Source organism: Lepidochelys kempii, chromosome 1 (genome assembly GCF_965140285.1).
Source record: "Lepidochelys kempii isolate rLepKem1 chromosome 1, rLepKem1.hap1, whole genome shotgun sequence".
In the NCBI taxonomy this organism is placed as follows: domain Eukaryota; kingdom Metazoa; phylum Chordata; order Testudines; family Cheloniidae; genus Lepidochelys; species Lepidochelys kempii.
This window is the reverse complement of record NC_136380.1, coordinates 163,304,430-163,325,024: the sequence shown is the minus strand read 5'-3', so window position 1 is coordinate 163,325,024 and position 20,595 is coordinate 163,304,430.

The window sequence follows — 20,595 nt, the reverse complement described above, 5'->3', positions numbered from 1 at the left end:
TAATTAGTGTCAATCATCCAATCTTCAGGAAATAAGTTTATAAACTTTAAATCTGGACCCATTATATATGTATCTGTGCCTGTGGTCACGGTCTGGAATTAACCATTCCATGCATTCAGAGGAACAATTGGTTACATTAGGATGTTCCTGGGTCACTTTGGTGATATTAACCCATGTTTTACCTTCCCTATGTTGTATATTCCCTGTATATGAGGTATGGCATCTTAAAGCACGTTGATGTTCTTCAGGACATTTACATCTAGATACTACCCATCCCTCAACTTGGGTGTTATGGCAATGTCCCTTTACCATTTTCCATTCATTTCCTAATTCCCATTCAAACACAGATTCAGCACAATGCCCTAATGAACACATGGTCTGGGTACACTAATTACATTCCCATTGACATATGTCCATATTTTCAGTGATGTTATAGTTTCACAGTTGTTCCTATATCTATGGCGGGAACCTCAGTCCCATTTTCAAACCAAGCTCCTTGAGTTATACATTCTTGGGGTGCTTCGGTTAGAAGGACCTTTTCTTGGGCTACATCTGGTTTCCATAGTTCCCCAGTTCTAGTATCAATAATTTGGGATTAGTGAATTCCTGATTTATGTATACAATTAGTTACACTCTAGGTCCATACACATCATTTACTATCTGGATCATATGCTCATGCAACTACCAAAGTGTGTTTTTTTTCCAAAGGTTCCTTGCCAGCCTTTTGTCAATATTTTAGAGTTTAACCCCTGCGTCCACACAGAAACACATGCTCTTTTTCTTTCATGAAAGGTCCATATTCCTTGGGTGTCTTTTTTGGCCCCGAAAGGATGAATAGATTCTGTTACCACACAGTGCCAAACTTCTCCATCTCCCACGTCCCGGTCTTCCTCATCCTAATCTTTACCAGGTCTGACCACTCTTTCCAATCTCTGAACTAAGGAATCAGCTGCTTGGATAAAAAGTTCTGTGTCCTCATTTTTCCCAGCTCCTTTTCCTTTAATTCTGGGGAGATAAGAGTTGTTGAAACATAATCTTTGGACAGTACTACAGAGGATGGCTCTGAACCGTTATTCATCGTAAGGTTCATGCCAGTTGGAACTGGGCCTAAATCTATATTATCCTCAGCAGTTAGGGACTGTTTCCAAATTTCCCCTCCTGCTTTTTCAATTGGCGGAGATGCTGTTATAGGTCTGCATCCTATAAAAAATGGAAATAAGGTGAATGGACTCTCATATCGAAATCCCCGTTCTATCCTCCTGTACAGGTACTCCACTGGTTCTACAAATACTGCTTCAAATTTTTCCATGCATCTCTAAATAAGTTGGAGACCATCTTCACAAGAACTTCTTCCTGGTCGGGGGTAGGTCCATCATACAGGACCTCTACTCCATAGTTTTGTGACATTCCAGTCCCAAGCCATACATCTTTCCTTTGCTTTAAATCACCTTTATTTCTCATTCCTTTACCCATTCAAAATTAGTACCCCCTATTCAAAAGAGGAAATCAGTGCATATCCTTAGTATAAGCCCTCATTGCTGTTGGAATTGTTTGATCACAATCTTTGGTTGCCTCTCCTGTGGGACAGATGGATGGTGATCCAGTAACCACATGACAGATGAGCCCACAGATGACAAAGCAAAACAGGTTCCACAGGATATTCCTTGCTTCCATGGATCAGTCTGTGCAAAAACAAAAACAGAACACTGGCCTCTAACCATGCCTTATAGGTTAGTACATCTTATATGATTATATACTATTTTGTCTACCTTATAGGTTTATGAACTATTATACTTGATGGATACAGTTTGACTTGATCAAAATGTCTCCATACATCCCCATTTGGAGTGGCCACCAGAACCACTATAGGACTGGTCACATATTTCACAGGGAAAGGTCCCTTCCATGTGGGTTTTAGCTTACCTTTACTTACCAATTCTTTGAGAATCACTTTGTCCCCTATCTTCCATTGATACCCAGATGGTCCTTTGTTCTTCCCTTTGTCTTTGCTGATTTTCTTGTGCCCAAATTTCTTCAATTGTTTGTACCAAATCTGCTATCCAAACTTCCTTCTGTACCCGTTCAGTTATCTGTTTTCTAGGTGGGAGTAGGAATTCAGGAGTCCTCATAGTTCGACCTGTCATTAACTCAAAAGGTGATTACGTACTTCCAGCTTGTCCCAAAGCTCTCATGGTTATCAGGAGTGCAGGTTAAAGCAGGTTTCAGAGGAACAGCCGTGTTAGTCTGTATTCGCAAAAAGAAAAGGAGTACTTGTGGCACCTTAGAGACTAACCAATTTATTTGAGCATGAGCTTTCGTGAGCTACAGCTCACTTCATCAGATGTTTACCGTGGAAACTGCAGCAGACTTTATATACACACAGAAATCATGAAACAATACCTCCTCCCACCCCACTGTCCTGCTGGTAATAGCTTATCTAAAGTGATCAACAGGTGGGACATTTCCAGCACAAATCCAGGTTTTCTCACCCTCCACCCCCCCACACAAATTCACTCTCCTGCTGGTGCTAGCCCATCCAAAGTGACAACTCTTTACATAATCAAGTCGGGCTATTTCCTGCATAGATCAAGGTTTTCTCACATTCCCCCCCACCCCCATACACACACAAACTCACTCTCCTGCTGGTAATAGCTCATCTAAACTGACCATTCTCCAGGTTTAAATCCAAGTTTCCCAATCTCAACCTTGTGTTTGAATTTGCTTGGTCAAGGTGGCTTTTATTTCTCTATTCCTTTCCATTTTTCCTGCACTCTGTGGGTGGTAGACTATATGCCATTTCTGTTTGATGCCCATCATTAATCATAATGCTTTTACCACTGCTCCCACGAATTAAGGTTCTTGGTCACTATTCATGACCAAGGGTATACCCCATCTGCTTAGTATTTGGGTCCATAAAGCCTGAGGTGTAGTTTGAGTTGTGTTATCTGTTGTGGGGGTTACTTCCACCCATCCTGAAAAATCATCTATGACCATCAAGCAAAAGGTTTTCCTTGTAGGAGTTCTTTGCAAAGCTCCAATGTAATCCATTTGTAATCTTTGCCACAAGCCCCTAGTGTCAGGTTGGTGTCTCAGTATTTTTGCTTTCCTGCTTTTAGGGTTAACTTGGGCACACACCAAGCATTGTTGACAAAATGTGGTCATATGCTTGTCCATTCCTGGTCACCACATTACCTTTTTTTACTTGCGCTAATGTTCTTTTAGCCCTTGTTTATGTCCTCGTTCATGGACAAATCGGATTATTTCTTCTTTATATTGTTCTGGAGGTACCCATCTTTCTTGATCTCCTTGTTTTGCTATGATCACCTATTCTTTTGTTATTTCCCATTCTCCTTCTACTCCTGTTATCCTTTGTCCCACTAGTTTCCATTCCTGTTCTTCATACCGAATGAATGCTTTGTGGTGTTCTAGAAGTTTTTGATCAGCTGTATCAGTGTTTGTTTGCAGTTTTCCTGGATTTGCTTCGTTTTTCATTTGAGATTGAATTACCACTTTGATGTCACTGTGAACCACAGATGTTGCAGCTGCTGCTTTAGCCATTTTATCCACTTTAGCACTGTAATATCCTTCCAGAGTATGTTGTTTAGCATGAGCCTTAACATGCTTGATTTCTGTGGAACCAATCCTTTTCCGAATAATATCAATAATAGTTTTCCAGTAATCCCAGTATGCAACTTCTTTGCCTTCCCGCTGTTCCAGATGGGTACCCATATGCTTACTTCTTGCACAGTCCATTGAGAATCAGAGCATATGACCATATCACAGTCCAAGGGAGTTGCTTCAAATGCTAGCTTGACTGCTGCCACTTCACATCCCTGGACTGACATCCTTTCACATGGGATTTCCAGTTCGTGTTCTGGAAACAAACAAACAGTTGCTACTACACAAACAAGTTGACTCTCCCTGTAAGAACTAGATCCATCGGTGAACCATACCCACTTGTGATCCAATATTGCCTGTAGTAGATCCCCAGCTTCTTGCACAGGCCACTTGTACTGGGGGGATGAGGCTTTCTTCCAGCAGCTCGCAGAAACTACTAGATCGCACACCCTGGTCCTCATGGGTGACTTTAATTTTCCTGATATCTGCTGGGAGAGCAATACAGTGGTGCATAGACAATCCAGGAAGTTTTTGGAAAGCGTAGGGGACAATTTCCTGGTGCAAGTGCTAGAGGAGTCAACTGGGGGGGAGCTTTTCTTGACCTGCTGCTCACAAACCGGGAAGAATTAGTAGGGGATGCAAAAGTGGAAGGGAATCCGGGAGGCAGTGACCATGAGTTGGTTGAGTTCAGGATCCTGACACAGGGAAGAAAGGTAAGCAGCAGGATACAGACCCTGGACTTCAGGAAAGCAGACTTCGACTCCCTCAGGGAACGGATGGGTAGGATCCCCTGGGGGACTAACATGAAGGGGAAAGGAGTCCAGGAGAGCTGGCTGTATTTCAAGGAATCCCTGTGGAGGTTACAGGGACAAACCATCCCGATGTGTCGAAAGCATAGTAAATATGGCAGGCGACCAGCTTGGCTTAACGGTGAAATCCTAGCGGATCTTAAACATAAAAAAGAAGCTTACAAGAAGTGGAAGGTTGGACATATGACATGGGAAGAGTATAAAAATATTGCTCGGGCATGTAGGAATGAAATCAGGAGGGCCAAATCGCACCTGGAGCTGCAGCTAGCGAGAGATGTTAAGAGTAACAAGAAGGGTTTCTTCAGGTATGTTGGCAATGTTAGGGGGCTTATTCCTTCACCCACTTACTTCCCTGGTCCTTCTCGCATGAACAGAGAGCAACAATACCCGAAGTCCAAAGGTGCAAACAATTAGATGTTTATTGGGGTGAACTTCCAGCAAGCATGATTCCAGTTTCCTTCCTTAGTATCCTCCTTCCCAGCTCTGACACCACAGAGCCTTACACCTGTGTCCTTGTTCCCATTCCTACCCTTAGCCAAACATGATTCCAACTTCCTTACTCCCATTCCCTGTTCCCATTTCCCCCTTTAGCAAAACATGATTCCAATTTTCTTACCCCCATTCCCTGTTCCCATCTCCCCCACCCACCCACACACCCACCCCCTCCCACCCCTCTTCCTCATTGACTACAGATTATATAGTAAAACTTGAGTTCTGCTTAGCTATACCTTAACCAATCATTTTCCTGAAATTTAACTAACCAATCCTAACATATTGTAACATGATTATGTAACCAATTATATCCCACCACCTTAATTAGTTTACACCCAGCAAAATTAATTATACAGCAGACAGGAACAATCACAGAACCAGAGAGATTATACAGACAAACAATAGCAAAGTGGGAACTATAATGACAAAACAATACAGAAGTGAGGATTTCACATCCCAGCTATTGATAAGTGAGTTCTTGCCAGACAGGATGCTATCAAACTAAGTTTCCTTTTACGTTTTCTAGGCACTTCCCTTTCTCTGGAAGTGATAGGAATACAATTCTGTCCTGATAGTGCCTAACAGCCCAATAGCACCTTATTTCAATATGACTAGTTTGGAATGTGAGGATGTGACCGTTCGCTTCCCAGCTTATGGCTGCCTCTGCTGCTTAGCCAAAGGCCTGAGCCTAAGCACAGGGCCACAAACTGTCACAGTAAGAGAAGACCCTTACACCAGCAGATAATGATTTTGATTCTTTCTTTTATACCTCTATAATTAGCCAAGTGATAAGAATACACCTAAATTCTTAGAGTATGGGCCTTTACAGACAGGCCTGAATATCTATATCCTAACAGGCAACAAGAAGAAAGCCAAGGAAAGTGTGGGCCCCTTAATGAATGAGGGAGGCAACCTAGTGACAGAGGATGTGGAAAAAGCTAATGTACTCAATGCTTTTTTTGCCTCTGTCTTCACTAACAAGGTCAGCTCCCAGACTGCTGCGCTGGGCATCACAACATGGGGAATAGAATGCCAGCCCTCTGTGGAAAAAGAGGTGGTTAGGGACTATTTAGAAAAGCTGGACGTGCACAAGTCCATGGGGCCGGACGAGCTGCATCCGAGAGTGCTAAAGCAACTGGCGGCTGTGATTGCAGAGCCATTGGCCATTATCTTTGAAAACTCATGGCGAATGGGGGAAGTCCCGGATGACTGGAAAAAGGCTAATGTAGTGCCAATCTTTAAAAAAGGGAAGAAGGAGGATCCTGGGAACTACAGGCCAGTCAGCCTCACTTCAGTCCCCGGAAAAATCATAGAGCAGGTCCTCAAAGAATCAATCCTGAAGCACTTACATGAGAGGAAAGTGATCAGGAACAGTCAGCATGGATTCACCAAGGGAAGGTCATGCCTGACTAATCTAATCGCCTTCTATGATGAGATTACTGGTTCTGTGGATGAAGGGAAAGCAGTGGATGTATTGTTTCTTGACTTTAGCAAAGCTTTTGACACGGTCTCCCAAAGCATTCTTGTCAGCAAGTTAAAGAAGTACGGGCTGGATGAATGCACTATAAGGTGGGTAGAAAGTTGGCTAGATTGTCGGGCTCAACGGGTAGTGATCAATGGCTCCATGTCTAGTTGGCAGCCGGTGTCAAGTGGAGTGCCCCAGGGGTCGGTCCTGGGGCCGCTTTTGTTCAATATCTTCATAAATGATCTGGAGGATGGTGTGGATTGCACTCTCAGCAAATTTGCGGGTGATACTAAACTGGGAGGAGTGGTAGATACGCTGGAGGGCAGGGATAGGATACAGAGGGACCTAGACAAATTGGAGGATTGGGCCAAAAGAAATCTGATGAGGTTCAATAAGGATAAGTGCAGGGTCCTGCACTTAGGATGGAAGAACCCAATGCACAGCTACAGACTAGGGACCGAATGGCTAGGCAGCAGTTCTGCGGAAAAGGACCTAGGGGTGACAGTGGACGAGAAGCTGGATATGAGTCAGCAGTGTGCCCTTGTTGCCAAGAAGGCCAATGGCATTTTGGGATGTATAAGTAGGGGCATAGCGAGCAGATCGAGGGACATGATCGTCCCCCTCTATTCGACATTGGTGAGGCCTCATCTGGAGTACTGTATCCAGTTTTGGGCCCCACACTACAAGAAGGATGTGGATAAATTGGAGAGAGTCCAGCGAAGGGCAACAAAAATGATTAGGGGTCTGGAACACATGACTTATGAGGAGAGGCTGAGGGAACTGGGATTGTTTAGTCTGCAGAAGAGAAGAAAGAGGGGGGATTTGATAGCTGCTTTCAACTACCTGAGAGGTGGTTCCAGAGAAGATGGTTCTAGACTATTCTCAGTGGTAGAAGAGGACAGGACAAGGAGTAATGGTCTCAAGTTGCAGTGGGGGAGGTTTAGGTTGGATATTAGGAAAAACTTTTTCACTAGGAGGGTGGTGAAACACTGGAATGCGTTGCCTAGGGAGGTGGTGGAATCTCCTTCCTTAGAAGTTTTTAAGATCAGGCTTGACAAAGCCCTGGCAGGATGATTTAATTGGGGATTGGTCCTGCTTTTGAGCAGGGGGTTGGACTAGATGACCTCCTGAGGTCCCTTCCAACCCTGATATTCTATGATTCTATGAATCTATACTGTGTCTGTATGGTATGACAAAGCTCTGTCCTTGTCTCAGTGGGTCCCACGTTTCCTGGCGGATTTCGCTAGCCTCAGAGGCTCACTGTGACCCTCCACATAGTCCTTCTCTCTCTAGAGGCAAGGGTCACAGCCTACTGAGCCATTTTCATCATAAGCCAGCGAGGGAGGTGAGGAGAAGCTATCCTCCCTTGCACAGTCTCTGTTGTCTCCCAGTCTCAGTGATTAATCGGGGGGCTAAGGAGAGAGCCCGGGCCCACTCTACTCCAGGCTCCAGCCCAGGGACCCTAATAGTATCAGCTATGGTAGCTGACCTTTTAGAAACATGACACATACAATTCCCTGGGCTACTTCACCACAGCAGCCCTCACTTCCTCAAGCTCCATTTCACCCTTACCTCAGGGCCTCCTTCCTTGTGCCTGATAATGGCTTGTATGCTGCTCAGTCTCTCCAACAACGCAACTTCCTCCCACAGCTCCTGACATCCGCACCCACCTGACTGGCTGGGAGGCTTTTAACTAGTTTCAGCCAGTCTCTGATTGGCTTCAGGTGTCCCAATCAACCTAGCTATCTTCCCTGCCTTCTGGAAATATCTTAATTAGCTCCAGGTGACTTAATTGACCTAGAGCAGCTGCCATTTACTTATCCTAGTAACAGGAATTTGTTTAGCCTGGGGCTAATATATCTGTCTCCCACTACTTTTCTATAGTCATCTGGCCTTGCCCTGTCACAATGGGCACAGGACCTTCATGTTGTTCCCCTTCTATTATTAGATCATATGGAAGTAGTGGGGGTTCCTTTACTCTCTTCACCACAATTCTATTTACTCTCTGCAGTTCTGTGGAATCAGGGCCCACTTAGCCAAATGATGATCACTTACTCTCATATCAGAAGTCTTTCCTTGCAGAATCAGTTTCACAGGGGTGTGAGCTGTGGTTACAATAACAGGAGCTTGTCCTGTTATGTATTCCCATTTCTGTAAGGCCCATAGAACAGCCAAGCATTCCCCTTCACATGGAGAAAATGTGGACTCATGGGGTGTTAATCTGCGCCTTCCCTAAGCAACGGGGCCTTGCTTTCCACAGGTTTCCTGCAGTAGTACTGCAGCTGTAGCTCCCAAGCTGTGTGATGCCATGAAGTAAAAAGCTTCAGCTGGATCTGGATATGCTAATACTGGTGCAGCCATAACTGCTTTTTTTAACTTCCTGAATGCCTCATCATGTTCTGGGCCCCAGCCCCATTGTTGGTTTCTTTTTGTTAGGGACCACAGGGGTCTACATATTTTAGCAAAATTTGATATAAAATCCTGAACAAATCCAACAGCTCCTAACAATACCCTAACTGAATGCACATCCACTGGCTTAGGGAGGGTGCTTAAGATTTTCACTCTTTGTTTACTGATAGTACAACCCTCCTGTTCCAAGATAGTACCTAGGTACTCAACTTCTTGCTGTACCAGCTGTGCCTTGTGCCTTTAAATGTGCCTAATTTAAAGCCTGTTTTCTCCACTGTTCCCAGGATCAGTTTAGTTCGATGTTTACACTCCTCCTGGGAAATGGCTGTTATCAGTATGTCATCCACATAAGAAGTAACCCATGGCTTATCCAAATCCGGGAGTTGATCCCACACCCTTGTCACATGTGCTATACCTGGAGCATCGTGGCAACCCATGGGGAGACATTGAAATGTTAACTGTTTGTTCTGGAATGTAAAAGCAAATCAAGACAGACTCTCAGAGGTTAATGGAATGGCAATGAAACAGACAGCAATATCCAAGACAGAGAACCATTTAGCAGCTGCAGCTATTCCAGCCAGTATAGCTGGTGCCAGCGGGACTGTAGCCACAGATTTTTCTATAATCAATCATGAGGCACTACCATCCATCCGATTTCCGCACAGGCCAGATCAGAGAACTGTATGGACTTTATACTCCACCCCCACTTCTTGTTCTTTTTAAATCCTGTAGCAATTCGTCTATATGTGGAACAGCTTCTGTAAGATAGAAATATTGAAGAACTGGTTTTACAAATTTTCCTACTATTTCCACTGCTGCTTGTATGCCCCCACATTCGGATTTCTTCTTGGCCCACACCATAGGGAACTCCCAGTCCATTCATTATCTGGTAGCATCACCTCTGCTACGGCTTTGCAAGCTCCTTTCCTTAATCCTCCTGAAATCACCTGCTCACTCACAATCCCTGTCTCCCTTTTCCACAGCAAACCTCCTGCCAGATCAATTATCCATTTCTCTTGCCATTCCACATCTGCACCTTAGATGGCATTTTCAGTCATGCTGTTACAAACCACTGTATCTGTCCAAAACTTACTGTTACCCATGGCAGGTTTTTCAATAAAATCCCTTTCACTCCTTTGCCTTGAAATCCAAATAAAGGAATAGTTGTCCTTTCTGCACACCCTCCTGCACCGATTTAATCAGAATTGCCTCCGCTCCTGTATCAATTAATGCTAGCAACCATTGTATGTTTCCTCCCGCCCCCACCTGCCCCGCTTCCACGTAAGGTCTACCAGTTATGTGGGGCTGTAATTTAGCCACTGATGTCCAATCTTGGGGACAGAGGTTGCTAAGAGCCAGACAACCCTACTGAGATATGGAGCTACCCTGACGGGAAGCTGCCACATGCATCTTAGCCAATTCCTGGGACAACAAGCTGTAAGAGCCTACCAGATCTCCGGTAGCTGTTCCCACAATCTCAACAGCCCTAGCCCCAGATTGTGGCACAGGCTGTGACTTGTTCCCTGCCAAATCATTCACAGCATTTAATAAAACCTCTAAAGGTTGTCCATCTAAACGAACCATATCCGCTCCTTTCTCCTGGAGTAGAGCCCATATTTGTGCTTGCACCGATCCTCCACCGGACCCTCCATGTACTTTGTTGGGTTGTCCCACGCCAGCATGATTAGGACCATTGTAGCCTTCTTGGTTGCTGTAAGAAACCTTGCTGACCACCTTCCGGGAGGAGCCACTTATTCTGCTTACCACCTTCTCTGCCTCTCGGGCTATTTAATCAATCTAGCCTGATCCAACTCTCTCGGGATCCTATAAACACTTTAATAGGTTCCCTTAAACCATGATATAACAAATCTGTTACCGGCTGTTCCTCCATATCAGCTAGAGAACCTGCCTACAACAATAACTGACCCTCTCTCCTCCTGATGCACCAGTAAAACTGCCTTTCTTAACTCAGGTTTCAGAATAGCAGCCGAGTGTTAGTCTGTATCCGCAAAAAGAACAGGAGTACTTGTGGCACCTTAGAGACTAACAAATTTATTTGAGCATAAGCTTTCGTGGGCTACAGCTCACTTCATCGGATGCATAGAATGGAACATATAGTAAGAAGATAAATGTACATTTGCACATTGGCCAAACTGGACAGTCTCTATGCAAAAGAATAAATGGACACACATCTGACATCAGGAATCATAACATTCAAAAACCAGTAGGAGAACACTTCAACCTCTCTGGCCACTCAGTAAAAGATTTAAGGGTGGCAATTTTGCAACAGAAAAGCTTCAAAAACAGACTCCAACGAGAAACTGCTGAGCTTGAATTAATATGCAAACTAGATACCATTAACTTGGGTTTGAATAGAGACTGGGAGTGGCTGGGTCATTACACATATTGAATCTATTTCCCTAAGTTAAGTATCCTCACACCTTCTTGTCAACTGTCTAAATGGGCCATCTTGATTATCACCACAAAAGTTTTTTTTCTCCTGCTGATAATAGCTCATCTTAACTAATCAGCCTCTTACAGTTTGTATGGCAACTTCTGTGTGTGTGTGTGTGTATATGTGTATATATATATACTTACTATATGTTCCATTTTATGCATCTGATGAAGTAGGCTGTAGCCCACGAAAGCTTATGCTCAAATAAATTTGTTAGTCTCTAAGGTGCCACAAGTACTCCTGTTCTTAACTCAGAAGAGGTTAAGAAATATCGAGCTATCCTCTGTACTGCAGCCTCTCTGTCCTCTCAATTTGACTCCATTTCAAGCTCTGCTAACACCGCCATCCCTTCTGTAGGGCCAACACAAGTTATTGCCAGCTCCCTTAAGTCTCCCAAATCCAGATGTTTTCTAACAGTGTATCCCATTAACCAAGTCGGACATGTTTTTTTGAGTCAAGGGACCTAATTGCTTAGCTAATGCCTGCTTTTCAATTTGAGTTAACGGGCGAGTTGTTTCTTCTAATACATAGCCGGGGAATTTAGGTATTTGAACCACCACCGCTGGCTGTCTTTCCATTACTTCCCTTGATTCAACAGGCTTATCCTCCTCATCCAGAAGTTCAAATACCAAGCTCCCTTCTTGATCCTTCACCATTGTACCATCAGTATTGTATTTAGCTCTATATCTCTGTTTTCTAATCACTTGTGGATGCCTTATGGGTATATCAATGTTATGGTACGTAGGCTGACTTGCTGCTTCACTCCCATACTTTTTGCCAGACTGTAATGACACGCACACCCTTTTGCCATTCTTTTCCTCTTTCATACATTCATATGGAGGTGGAGGGGCACTTGGCGTTACATATTCTTCCTCCTTCTCTTGCGCTTTTCCCCCCGCCACACCTTCACAACATTTTCCCAATCCTTGTCATTCCAGGGATCATGATCAAAAGCCATGCTACAAATAGATGTCCTAGCCACCAAAGCAGACTCCAGCTTATTAATCACTTCGATGCATTTCATATGATTCTCTTTTCCAGGTGGCTTTGTAGCTTGTTCAGTTAAAACTGACACAGCCCCTTTATATCGTTTTGCCTCCAATTTATACTTTTGTTTTTCCTGCATTTGTGCATCCATATCACATTCCAATTCCTGAATGTTTGACAAGTTTGAGTTAAAGCAGCAATCTACTGGACATTAGTTACATTTTGCATCAGAGCACTTTGCAAATCTCTTTTTATCCCCTCATTTTGTAATCTCAGTTTCTCCAGCTCCTCTCGCAAACTTTCCTTCTCCTGTTTCCAAACCTCACGCTCCTCTGAAAATGTATTCACAGCCTGATACATAATCCAAAGAGAATCGTTTGTCATTTATTACTTTTTAGGAAAAGAAGTGCCACGTCTGATATTTTAACAGCATGTCATTCAAACACCCTTCCTTGTACAGGACAGGAACAGCATTTGGCAACCACAGATCAGAGCCAAGATCTTCATATGCCTTTCTCAGTAAGCACCTCTGTAGTAGCAGGATTATGTTTGTATTTTATATAATTTAGAATGAAGGATAAAGAATAATAATGTAGCATGTATTAGTGTATGATCTGATCATATCCTGCCAACCACCTTTTTTGAATAACAGAAAGGAATGGCGTAATGGGCCAATGGGTAGAGATACATCAGCCAGAATCTGTGTCTGTGTCGTACCAATAAAATAAAAAACCAGCAGGATCTTATTAAAGGGAAAAAGGCAAAATACCACATTTATTGTGAATACAGAAAGAATCATAGTAAGCAGTTAGTTATAGCTATAACATTCCATTCAATCTCATATTTATTCACACATTCATTCATACAAACACACACACATACACACCCACACACACAGGTTCTGCAAGGTTGTTATCATAGTTACCAGCCTTAGAGTTGCTCATGCCAAGCCACTGGCCAGGTGGCCTGGACATGAGGAGGGAGCAGGGCCTTGTCAGATGCTCATCTGATGCTCCTGGAAGTTGGTTTGCAGAATCAGACCCCAAAGTTCTCACTTTTTAGAGTCTATTTTTATAGGAATTTCTTCCTATGCCAGTCTATGGGAATTGCTTCATCATGCTGTTGCTGAATCAATCAGCAGATAGCACATTCCTGACGGCTCCAAGATGTTATCTTGTTCTTTGGTTCTCCCATTGTTGAGGCTGTTGGGTGGATTCCAGTCTGCCCTCCGGGTGGGGTCCTCTGGTTATTTCCACTTGACGCCTTCTTCAGCCGATGGACACTGGATTCTTAGGCTGGCACCTCCCTGATCATTCAGTTATTATCCACACCAGGCATCCATCCACATGCATCCTCTATCTCTATTTTAATCACAATTGTTAATACAACAAAAGGGCGGGGAGTCTCTGGGTGCTGTTTCTGTTGTTAGAGTATTGCTTTGAGTCTCTCTCTCTGTGAACTGCTTTGAGAACAGACTCTGTCTTAGAATGTACTAACACAGTTAGCAGCTTGCAAGTTTCACACATAGAGGGAGAGAAACAGTACCAAAAACCAAGAGACCTCTTAATTAGTAATACCCTGGAATTGAAACTCTGGGGAATCAAACTCATTTGTGATTTTAATACAGAACTTCTTTAATATGATCCAACATCTGGACTGATTTCAAAGCAGTAACAGACCTTTGAGGGTCACCAATTTGTTGTAGGTTTAGCATTTTGAAATAAGCAAAAGAGTGCCATGATTGTTTTCTTTTGCATTGCAATTTGATGTTCCTGTTCAAAGTGTTCTGTGTAAATTAATTCTGTTTTGTGTGTGAATGAGGAATGTATGTGTTAAGAGATAAGTGTGAAGGCCATTGCTGAACCAGATGTATGAGGGAGGAACCTGAGACAGGACTCAAGGGCGCCAGGAGGCTGCAACATGCCCCTATTGAAGCATCAGAGGAAGGTCGATTGATAACTCTAAAGATGAGACAGGCACCTTGTGATGGGTTGGATCACAGAAACCCCCTGGGAGGCTGCCACCTGATGTGCCAAGACTACTTCTGCTCCTGCTTTCCTGCCCTGTCAGCTTAGGACTTCAGTGCCCTGTCTGGTTTGAGCCAGACCCGCTAGCCTGCTGCAAACCCAGACCCAGGTCTGAACCACATCCCCTAACAGCTGTAGACTTAACTGAAAGCAGCTTACAGAAGTGTTCCTGTCTTTGCTACTCAGATGCCCAACTCCCAGTGGGGTCCTGTCATAACCATACAGCTAAGGGTAGCCTAGAATTCCTCCTTACCTGTAAGGGGTTAAGAAGCTCAAATAACCTGGTTGGCACCTGACCAACAGGACCGATGGGGAAAGAAGATACACACAAACCTTCCCCGCAGATTTGAAAGTGTGTTTTCTTTTGGGAAGCAGAGAAGCATCAGGTCAGAAAACTCCTTCTGCTATAAACAATTCTAAAAGTCTCTCATATTACAAAAGTTGTAAGTGTAAGCAGTGTCAGGATGAGCTCCACCCTGACATCTGGTGGTGAGGTGTGGCAAGTTGTGGAAAAGAACTTCAGGGGCCGATCTCATTTGCATAGGCACACCCACCACGCCTAGAATGAGACCATAGCTGCCCAAATGGTCACTTTGGCTGCTGTGGGATCCCCAGTGTCTCTGTTATTGGGGCAGGAAGAATAAATTGTTATTACCCTGATTATGGGAACTGTGCTTGGAACTGTACGTGGCCTTTTGTTATGATGGAGGGATTCACCATCAACTAAGTAGCACTCGCTAGGCAAGGGTCATGGGTTCCAAAACTGTGTGAATGGAGAGAGGCTGGGGACAAGTAGTAGTACTTGGTGGCATGGGCCCCTTGGTGAGGGCCTTACATGCTGATTGCACTTCCTCCTCTCTCCACTGTGGAATATCAGAGCTAATTTTGATTTCATTAGAAGTCTAGTTATAGGCTGCTGAGCTCACTTTGGGCTGACAGTGCACCAGCACTGGGGCTCCCCTACTATAAGCTGAATTCACCTAAGAGCTGAAATCACTGAGTGTTGTGTTAAGTAGTGGGGGAGCCTGAAGATATATTGTGGAGCAGTTTGCAGGACGGCTGGTGAAGCAGTTCGACGCGGAGCAGTGTGTGGATGACAGGAGCTGCTTGTGGGCCGTGGAGCTGAGTGAAGGAGTTCGTGGGGCAGCTGAGCAAAGGAGTTCGTGGGGCGGCTGGCGGAGCGGAGCGCAGCTGAGCGAAGGAGTTCGTGGGGCGGCTGGCGGAGCGCCGCTATGGAGCTATGGGGCGGTCAGCTTCAGATCACGTAAGGTGCCTCTTACCCCCGTCCCATTTCCACCCAGGTTGGGAGGTAAAGCTCCGCCGATAAACTTTCGAACTCTGGGGCTGCCCTGACCAGGGACAGAGACTTTTGGGGCATTGGACTTTTGGGACTTTGGGTGATTTGGGGTTGCTGGACTCAAGAACCAAAGGGAAAAGGGCATGCCCCAATTTGCCTGGGGTGGGGTTGTTTTTGCTCATGGGTTGTGTTATGAATCCTGTTGGTGGTGTTTCCCCAACATAATGCCACATTGTTTCTCTCTGTTATTAAAAGACTTTTGCTACACTCAGACTATGTGCTTGCGAGAGGGGAAGTATTGCCTCTTGGAGGCGCCCAGCGGGGGTGGTATATATTTTTCCCAGGTCACTGGGTGGGGGCTCGAGCCGGTTTGCATTGTGTTATTGGAATGGATCCCCTAGATATTGAACCCGGCCCTTGTTGCTGCCAACTCTGACGGGCAGAAGGGTTACATAAGTAAAAGCCATGCAAGGCATGTTAAATTGTCTTTTGTTCTGCTTGTGAATTTTTCCTTTGCTGGAGGGAGGTTTATTCCTGTTTTTTTGTAACTTTGAAACTAAGCCTAGAGGAAGTTCTGCTGTGTTTTTGAATCTTTTGTTACTCTGTAAAGTTATTTTCCACCCTGATTTTACAGAGGTGATTTTTACCTTTTTTTAAAATAAGGTCCTTTTAAGAACCTGAATGATTTCTCTATTGTCCTAAGACCCAGGGGTTTGGGTCTGTGATCACTTTGTAACCAATTGGTTAGGATATTATTCTCAAGCCTCCCCAGGAAAGGGGGTGTAAGGGGTTGGGGGGATATTTTGGGGGAATAGGAACTCCAAGTGGTCCTTTTTCTGATTCTTTGTTAAATCACTCGGTGGTGGCAGCGTACCCTCCAAGAGCAAAGAATTTGTGCCTTGGGGAAGTTTTAACCTAAGCTGCTAGAAATAAGCTTGGGGGGGGTCTTTCATGTGGGTTCCCACATCTGTACCCTAGACTTCAGAGTGGGGAGGGAACCCTGACAGGTCCAAACCCTAAATACATCCGTTTTACCCTGTATAAAGCTTATACAGGGTAAACTCATAAATTGTTTGCCCTCTATAATACTGATAGAGAGAGATGCACAGCTCTTCCCCCCCCCCGATTATTAATACATACTCTGGGTTAATTAATAAGTAAAAAGTGATTAACTACAGAAAGTAGGATTTAAGTGGTTCCAAGTAGTAACAGACAGAACAAAGTGAATTACCAAGCAAAATAAAATAAAACACTCAAGTCTAGCACAGTAATAAAAACTGAATACAGATTTAATCTCACCCTTAGAGATGTTTCAATAAGTTTCTTTCACAGACTGGACACCTTCCTAGTCTGGGCACAATCCTTTCCCTGGTATAGCCCTTGTTCCAGCTCCAGTGGTAGCTAGGGGATTCCTCATGATCAAGTTGATGATCACTTTAGATAAGCTATTACCAGCAGGACAGTGGGGTGGGAGGAGGTATTGTTTCATGGTCTCTGTGTGTATATAGAAAAGGAGTACTTGTGGCACCTTAGAGACTAACCAATTTATTAGAGCATAAGCTTTCGTGAGCTACAGCTCACTTCATCAGATGCATATCGTGGAAACTGCAGCAGACTTTATATATACACAGAGAATATGAACCAATACCTCCTCCCACCCCACTGTCCTGCTGGTAATAGCTTATCTAAAGCGATCATCAGGTGGGCCATTTCCAGCACAAATCCAGGTTTTCTCACCCTCCACCCCCACCACACAAATTCACTCTCCTGCTGGTGATAGCCCATCCAAAGTGACAACTCTTTACACAATGTGCATGACAATCAAGTTGGGCTATTTCCTGCACAAATCCAGGTTCTCACATCCCCCCCACCCCCATACACACACAAACTCACTCTCCTGCTGGTAATAGCTCGTCCAAACTGACCACTCTTCAAGTTTCAGCACTCTTCAGCAGGAGAGTGAATTTGTGTGGGGGGGTGTGGGGTGAGAAAACCTGGATTTGTGCTGGAAATGGCCCACCTGATGATCACTTTAGATAACCTATTACCAGCAGGACAGTGGGGTGGGAGGAGGTATTGGTTCATATTCTCTGTGTATATATAAAGTCTGCTGCAGTTTCCACGATATGCATCTGATGAAGTGAGCTGTAGCTCACGAAAGCTTATGCTCTAATAAATTGGTTAGTCTCTAAGGTGCCACAAGTACTCCTTTTCTTTTTGCGAATACAGACTAACACGGCTGTTACTCTGAAACCTGTGTGTATATAATGTCTTCTGCAGTTTCCACGGTATGCATCCGATGAAGTGAGCTGTAGCTCACGAAAGCTCATGCTCAAATAAATTGGTTAGTCTCTAAGGTGCCACAAGTACTCCTTTTCAGGTTAAAGATGGATTCCAGTTCAGGTGACATGATCACATGTTCTGTGAGACCCCAAGCCTTCATTCCTCCCAGCCTGACTCACAGGAAGGCCTGTCTGCAAACAGAGCCATCCACAGTCAATTGTCCTATCTGATGGGAGCCATCAAGATTCCCAACCACCATTAATGGCCCACACTTTGCAGAATTACAATAGGCCCTCAGAGTTATATTTCATATTTCTAGTTTCAGATACAAGAGTGATACATTTATACAAATAGGATGAACACACTCAAAAGATTATAAGCTTTGTAATGATACCTTACAAGAGACCTTTTGCATGAAGCATAGCCAAGTTACATTATATTCACACATTAGCATATTTTTATAAAATCATACAGAGTGTGTCACACACCTAACAATGGGGACAAGATAGCAGTGATCAAAACCAGCATGGGATAACCCCCTGAGGAACTTGATGTAAAGAATGAGAAGGACAATTTAACAAAATGAGCACTCAAACAACAATTGATTACAGCATGATGGTGCAAAACTCACTGGTCCCAATGAAGGAAAATCACTAGATAAACAGGGGCCCTTACCATGAAACTTTGGGTTCGTCCTGCCAAGACTTCCCCGGAACATCATGTTGTGGCCTACGGAACCTGGCTCCTCCCTACCAGTGATCAACCTAGCTGGCCACTAGGTTGATCCAGACTCTGGACTGGTAATTATAACATCGACTGGTGGGACAATGTGTGTGTGTGTGGGGGGGGGGGGTATGATTGAATGCATATGCTAATTGTTGTATCTTCAATAAATGTGGCTTACCCCCTGAAAAAGATCCTGTGTGCTTCTTATAAGCATAACACCTCTCAACCATACCTGGAGTCTTCAGGGCGTTCCCCTTGTCCCCCAGTATGATGACCCTTCCCTGTCTGCATTTGTGAAACACTGACTACAGGAACGACCAATATAACCCCGCTCACCGGTATATTTCCCTTTCTTCGTACTGTAACTAAATCTGGCCCCCAAGCTATAATTAATATATCAGAACTGATTCAGAACAATATTCAAATTAGTCGGTTAACACCAATGATTCAAGATACCAAGCTCTTAACAGGCAACCAGTTCAGACTCCATTCGATTCAGTTTAAAGACCTTTTCACATAGACACGACAGTAAACCATCTTCTGCTACCAAATGTTGACCACAGGGGGTGCTACTACCCTTGAAATGGATCTTTACTGGCTCCTAGGAGAGCAGATTACTGTCCTATCAGTGAAAAAGGACCACAGTAATTATCTTCAATACACAGCATCTTATTGAGAAGGAATGACACAAGCGGTAAAGGGTTATATTAAGCATATAACTCTAATGTTAGATATTAAGAGCTATGCATTCCTCTTAGCGAGTGTCTCACAAACATACACAAACAGGTCCTGCGCTAGCCTCACACAGTTCCTTCCTGCTTGGCAAACAGAGAAGGTGGTTACCAATTTTGTAGATGGCTTCTTCCCTCCTGCTCTGTTCTTCTCAGCCCTCTGGTCTGTCTTGGATTCCCTTGAGGCAAGGCCTTGGTGGCCTTGAGACCCCTCTGGTTCACAGTCCTACTCGAGCCCATGGAGCAGAGTTTTGGCTACTTTGTCTTGCAGCGTTGCTTCTTCAAGCATCCATTAAGGAATCCCAAGCACGGTAATTTACTTTGCTAGATTCTTGTACTCTTTCCTCAAAGGAGTCACATGTCTTAAAAGCATGCCCAGTGGACATGTGGTTACTAATTTTTACCAGATTAGTATTTGAGAAGGGGCTGGGTGGTGGTGGTCCCGAACGCAGATCACCCCACGTTTACTCACTCATCAATCATTCACTCTGGCTCTCTGCGTGGTGTCCTTGCTGTAAGGTCACTATAACCAGGTCGACCTGTGCTCCATGCTGGAATTTTATACATGTGATATTTACTTTTGCATGGGCCCATATTTGCCGACCAATAGGTTCAATATAGATCACACATGCACACTTTGCCAGTCCTTTATCAAATTTGCTTCTGCTTAAAGGGAACCTGCTCCCAGGATCCTCTGCAGCCATTCAGCCATGTTTAAGTCATGTCAAGTTATGCTCACACCATTCATTCAGTATGGCCACACCAATTTGGCACCATCCCAACAATTAATGCCTGACATTTTTTTCTCCTGAAGTGCTGAGCATCCAAAAGTCCATTTGAAGTCACTGGCAGTTGCAGATGCTTAGCAAATCTGAAATTCAGGTCCTAAGGCCTGAGTCCTGCAACTAGATCTGCATAGGGGCCCCTGGATGGAGACACATTTTTAACCAGGTTAGACAGATTAAATACTAAATTCTGGCCTTTTAATACAAACATTTCCAAATAGAGATTGTTTTCTGGGGTACTGCAGTGAGAAGTACCTGAAAGCAGATATGACTCCTTAGAACCCCCGAAACTCCCCAAAAAATTCCTTAGCCCCATCCCCCCAGACATACCCTTTGAAGTGCTGCCATATGTGCAGAGCAGCAGCACCTGGGCCCTTCAGAAGATCTACATGTCTTATCAGGGAGAGCCGGAAAAGTGGTGGTCCCACTGATCCCTGTCAACTTAGTTGCATGCTGAAGTCCTTGCCACATAGATCTAACAGAAACAACAAGGAGTCCTTTTGGCACCTTA